Source organism: Gadus chalcogrammus, chromosome 15 (genome assembly GCF_026213295.1).
Source record: "Gadus chalcogrammus isolate NIFS_2021 chromosome 15, NIFS_Gcha_1.0, whole genome shotgun sequence".
NCBI classification, from domain to species: Eukaryota; Metazoa; Chordata; class Actinopteri; order Gadiformes; family Gadidae; genus Gadus; species Gadus chalcogrammus.
Window position 1 is genome coordinate 15,807,290 of NC_079426.1, and position 6,000 is coordinate 15,813,289.

Genomic DNA, 6,000 nt, shown 5'->3' on the forward strand with positions numbered 1-6,000 from the left:
TCGGTGTGTGTGTACGCTTCACGATCGATTCATTGTAACCGTCTCCCCCTCCTCCCTTTCCTCCTCCCCAGACGGGGTCCTGGAGAAGGCCATGCACAAGTGCGTGCTGAAGCCGCTGAAGGGCGTGGTCAGCGCGGCGTTGCTGAAGTTCCAGGTGCGCAGCGGGGCGTGGCAGGAGCTGTTGGAGAACCTGGCCCAGGCCAAGGCCCGGCTGCCCCAGGACATGGGGCTGCCTGACGGCCCCCCGCCGGACCCCCTGGCCATGGAGAAGATCAAGCAGAAGCTGCAGACGCTGTGCAAGATGTACTCCCCCGAGAAGAAGGTGACGGTGCTGCTGCGTGTCTGCAAGCTCATCTACGGCGTGTTGGAGGACAGCCCCGGTGAGACACACTCAGGACTGAAGCGTGGAGCGAGAGTGATGGCAGTTTAATGGGTGGACAAAATATCTATAAAAGTGTTTATGTGTTTGTCGTTTGTGTGAAACACAGTGCACATCTGTTGCGTAAAAGACTGAGACAGATGCCTATTAGAATCGGCAGTGCAGTTAAAAAATTTGCATGGCTATTTTTCTATACTTCTGTGTTTTTTTTTATCGGCCGTGAGAGTATTAACCACATGCCAAGCTCTGCCTAACCACCGAGGACCTGTCTCTCTCCTAGGGCGCATGTCCGGAGCGGATGAGTTCCTGCCCATGATGACCTACGTGCTGGCCCAGTGTGACTTGCCTCAGCTGGACCATGAGATCCTGTACATGATGGAGCTGCTGGATCCCTCTCAGCTCAACGGAGAAGGTACGACGCTGAAGCTGGCCCACAAGATGGATTGTTTTGCAGGCCAAGTCTGGCGCCGATCTTTGTTAAATCTTTCTAGAACATGAGAGAATTAAAAAAATAAACTCTTAAAAAATTGACCTTTGGTATTTTATTCAAGCCTTTTTGTCTGCTTAATCTTTTTTGAGAAAAAAATCATAAAAATGAAAAAGAGTGACGGAAAGGACGCCATTAAAACAGTGTTCCAGCCCCAGTGTGTTCTCCAAGTACACCCACCAAGCTCGGCCTCAAGCGCCCCCTAGTGGCAAGACACGGCAGTGGTTCGGGCCTCTCACTGAACCTAGCTCGCTGCGCTCCCTCTAACCCCGGGGCCCCTGTGGCTCTCCCTCCAGGCGGGTACTACCTGACCAGCGCCTACGGAGCCATGTCCCTGATCCGCAACTTCCAGGAGGAGCAGGCGGCCCGGTTGCTGCGCACGCGCGACACGCTCCGCCAGTGGCACCACCGCCGCACCAGCCAGCGCTCCGCCCCCTCCGTGGACGACTTCCAGGTACAGCCGGTCCCGTTCACATATGCACGCACGCACGCACACACACACAGTGCACACATGCTGTCCCAGCTCTCTCTGAATAAGATATCGTTATGAAGTCCCTAAGTGTTTTTTTCCCCCCCAAGATGACATTGTAGTAACTCTACACTTAACCCAATGCGGTACAGTTTAGTCCTCTTATCTTAATACTCAATACATTGATTTAGGAACGGTCCATCCTGTTGTTTCACACTTAATCCTTTCTTTGTGCTATCGCTGGGGGGCAGCTGGGTAATTTTTCACTGCTGAGATGAATAAAGTATATCTTATCTGAGCTCATCTTAAATGACAGCATCAATGACAGACAGAGTATCCAGCGGGTCGGCCATCGACCCTCGGCTGCTTGGCGTCACCTCAGAGCACCTCGTTCCCTTGTTTGCCGTCGTTGACGGCGTGTTGTCGTCCTCCTCAGAACTACCTGCGGGTGGCGCTGAAGTCTCTGGACAGCGGCTGCACGGCCAAGACGCTGCCGGTGCGCCCCTACGCCACGGCGGAGGAGGTGTGCCAGCTGTGCGCCCACAAGTTCAAGGTGTCGGGCGTGGAGGGCTACGCCCTGTTCCTGGTCATGGAGGGAAGCAGCCAGCAGCTGGCGCCAGACACCCACCCGCAGAAGATCAAGGCGGAGCTCCACAGCCGGGCCCAGGCGCCGCCGTTCCACTTCGTGTACCGCCGCGCGGGACCCCTGGAGGAGATCGCGTCGCCCATCAACCTCAACAGACTCCCGCTGACCTCCGACCCCGGCGAGCTCGACCTTGGCGACCCCGACCTTGGCGACCCCGACCTTGGCGACCCCGACCCGGGCGCGGTCTCCTCTGGCCCCGCCTCCTCCTCCTCCCCCTGCAGCAGCCTGAGCCACAGCCTGAGCCCCAGCCTGAGCCCCAGCCTGAGCCCCAGCCTGAGCCTCAGCCTGTTGCCGGGGCACCGCGACGTGACCTCCGTGTCCGTGTGACCCGGTGCTTCTAAGGTCAGCCGGGCTGGACTCGCTGGGCTAGCCCCACTTCTCCTTTTCGGGTGGCGCCCGTTGCGGCGCGCATCTCTCCCGCTGGCGGGCCGAGAGGGAAGGAAGTGAGACAGACACTGAGCCATCTTGTTCTGTCTTGGTTTCGTTCTGGTTTCCTCATCTCATGTTTGAGACCCTCTGTGAGGCGGCGGGTGAGAGCAGTGCTCACGTGGACCCCCGTTGGTCCTGGAAACGCCTCGGTGAAGGACACATTAACAGGGTTCAACCCGCGTGGACAGCCATGGGGACAGGGAGGGCTGTAAGCCTCCTGGTTCCTGAATGTTGAAACCTGTTTACTACGGTTATTGTTTATTAATGACGATATTGTGTAGGATAATGTTTTATACATGATTTTTATTTGTATGATTAACTTGTTGCAGTTGCTGGTTAACTGCCTGTGGTGTGTGTTTGGGTTCTTTCAAAAGAGACATTAGCAGTGATGTGGGTGTCACCGTCTATATTTTTGTTAGAAACAATTTTTTAGAAACTGCCGTATCATCTGTGCAGAAAGTTAAGTCTTTTATATAATGAATGTTTTAATTGTTAGTGATTATCCTGGAGATATTACAGATATAAGCCTTGCCGCAACGATGGAACCTTCCAGTTTTTAAATGATACTAAATAAATCCGCCATGTTCTTATCTGTGCCTTCTGGGAACCCTGGCATGGTCATGAAATACAGTACTACTGACAAATATGACTCCTTTTTAAAAAAAACTTAACATAGAAGTAGACTTCTATGCAATGGCAGTGTAAACCTCTTAGCTGGTCTAAGGTTGCACGCAGTAACAAAATAATATTTATGCAGTACATGGCTCAATGGCTAATATAGAAAGGTTAGGTTAGGTATAGAAGATACGTGAAAGACATAGAAAGTACAGAGTATGCAGTCGTACGCAGCGAAGGTGGTGTTGACAAAGTACTAAAATATATGAGTTCAGTTCATCAACACCTTTATCAGGCTGATCATCGTATATATGATTGAAATACCATGACTGGCCCTGTTGTGTGCTATGATTTGATTGATCTGAAGGGTAATGCGATCGGCACAGGAGTCCCATCTCTTGTAATACATTGAATATGTTAACGGGGAAGGTAGGATTGCTGGGATAGCAGGTAAATGGACAGCGAGCGTAGAAACTGCATCGAGAAAGACAGCCGAGAGCCATTTAACAGCAAGGTCAGGGGCATCAAAACACTATGTATATCCACCTAGTAGTACCTTTGCATTTTGATCCGAAACTGATTTTGTAGAGGGTGGGGGGTAACTTGCGTCTTCGTAGTCGTTTTTAGTCTACTTTTACTGCAGCGTAACAGTGTCTACATGATGAAGTGTCATAAAGGTCACAGGTCATGGCCCCTTAATAAAAGTTGAAAATGGAATAACAGCGGAATGTTTGATCAAATTTATTTTAAGTAGCGATATATATAAATACGTTATGTAATATATGTCAAATGTACACATTGTATGCTATAATGAGGCAGAGGGTATCTACTAAACTTTCATTTATAAATATATGAGACTTTTTTATCCGATTTCTTTGTGACTGAATACAATTCTTACAAGAATACAAAGGGAATGTTGCAAAGTCAGTGCTCTGCTCACTTGTGTTTATCCCCTCCCCTGGCACTAACCGGGAGTGTTATGTTGATTTCTGCATGGTGAGTGTGGTGTGGTGTGTGTAGGGAAATAGTTAGGCCAAAAAAAAGGCAGGTCAAACAAGAGGAATACCTTAAGCAAAGAGCTTTATTAATGTTAAGGTACCAAAATCCGTCCTAAAATGATGTCTCTAACATTTAAACACAAAAGTAAACCCATTTCTGTCCCAAAAAAGTTCCTTGTGCGTGTAGGATTTACCGCTCAAACAGAGAGCGGGAAACCATATCGCCTGCATCGAGTCGTCATCCTCTGTACGTTGCTAAGCTATACCCGCGGGAGCATGCAGTCATCGGGAGCGTACAGTCCAAACTAATCCAGTGCCATCTTAACAGTCATAAGAATCTCACCTAAAAAATAAAAGTACATTATAGAGTTTTACCATAAATTATTTTATTATATTATCTATCCTCATGCGAGTAAACAAACGACAAAGGGGGCATTACTGCTCTGGAAAGGGCTTACAAGGAGCAGACCTAGGATCTATGAAAATATATTCAAACAGATATACAGATTGAGACAAAAAATATAAATACATCTATCCCTATTTTTTGTACATTTTTACATCAGTAATATCACCCATGTGAATATCACAAATTATATAGAAGTGTCTCACAACAAGACAACTTGTTTTTGAAAAGGTGAATGTCTCGGAGACAGTTTGATCAGTTTCAAAATCATGGTACCGTAATTGTGATCTTGAGCTTGTAACTTGGAAACAATAGCAGCATAGAATTTGTTTAACCAAATCAATTAAGTATCAGTTATATATTTATGGGGCTTAAGCAATAGTGGGGCACAAGAAATACAAATGCTTCTCTTGTTGCTTCAATGGATTCTCTTTTGAGGACATTGCAGACAGAAAATATGTTCTTCCCTATGCAGTGTATATTATAGAGACAATAGCTTTGTGTAAGCTTTGTAAAAACAGCTTGTCTAGATAGCAGTACTACCTGAGACTGAGCTAAAAGCCAGGGCTGGTGTTAAATAAGTAAGGAGTACAATAGTTGATTTACTAAAAAAAACGGTTTCCAACGGTGGACTTACAGGTGCAGCTAACTGCTGCTAACTGAATGCTGCTTGTGTCGTTTTGTGAGTCAATCACAATTTGCACAAAAAGCTAATTAAGTTTTGTGTTTGAGATATGCAAGTAACAGTCAGGTTTTTATAGTGATTGGAAATTTCTCTACAAACATACCCCTACATAGAGGACAACACTATATCTGTAAATATCAAGAGATCATACATTTGGAACTCTGCTGCTATAAATTTCATCTTTGATCTTTAAAGTGGCTTATTTACACTTGCAAGCCTATAATTATTGCATTACAAATAATCTGAACACAATTAAACCCTGTTTCCCGGTAGCAGCACAGAGAAGTACTCTGACTGTAATAAATAAATACACATATTTATATATAAAAATAATACGACAATGATTACTTTACACGTACATTCTAAAGACACATATTCCTTAGCAAAACACAAATTACATTTTGTACTGTTGATTAATAAATAAAACATTGTACAAGAAGCAAATTAGATTCAGTCTGTTTTAACAACTACCTCCCCTCAAAAATACAAAAACAAAAAAGAACGTGGTCCCTTTATATTTTCAAGGACCTCATCAAGAATGAGGAAAAAAGCTTATATTTCCATCATAGCTGAACCTTTGACAGCTAAAAAGAGTGTGTCTGTGTGTAGTGGTATGGTTAGCTTTGTCTGTATATATATACATCAACATCTGGTCATACATGGGGATGCTAGGTTCTCCCCCGCTGGCTTACCTTGACTTTAAGGTGGTTGAAAGAAAATACTCTTTTAGTTCATTAACAACAACGCACAACTGTCAACATCCTAGAAGGAACACTGGTGGACCACACAAACCTACCATAGATTGACAAGTATTTTCATTATAAATGACAGAATACAAATGGATCTGTTGATAAGAACAATCAGCAAAGAAAACCCCAAACAATTTAAA

The 6,000-nt window shown here is 45.6% G+C and overlaps 1 pseudogene; it reads left to right on the plus strand.

The window, feature by feature from the left end:
- Positions 1-5,721, plus strand: part of LOC130405026 (ras and Rab interactor 2-like) — a 31,742-nt pseudogene extending 26,021 nt beyond the window's left edge.
- The last annotated feature ends 279 nt before the right edge of the window (positions 5,722-6,000 follow it).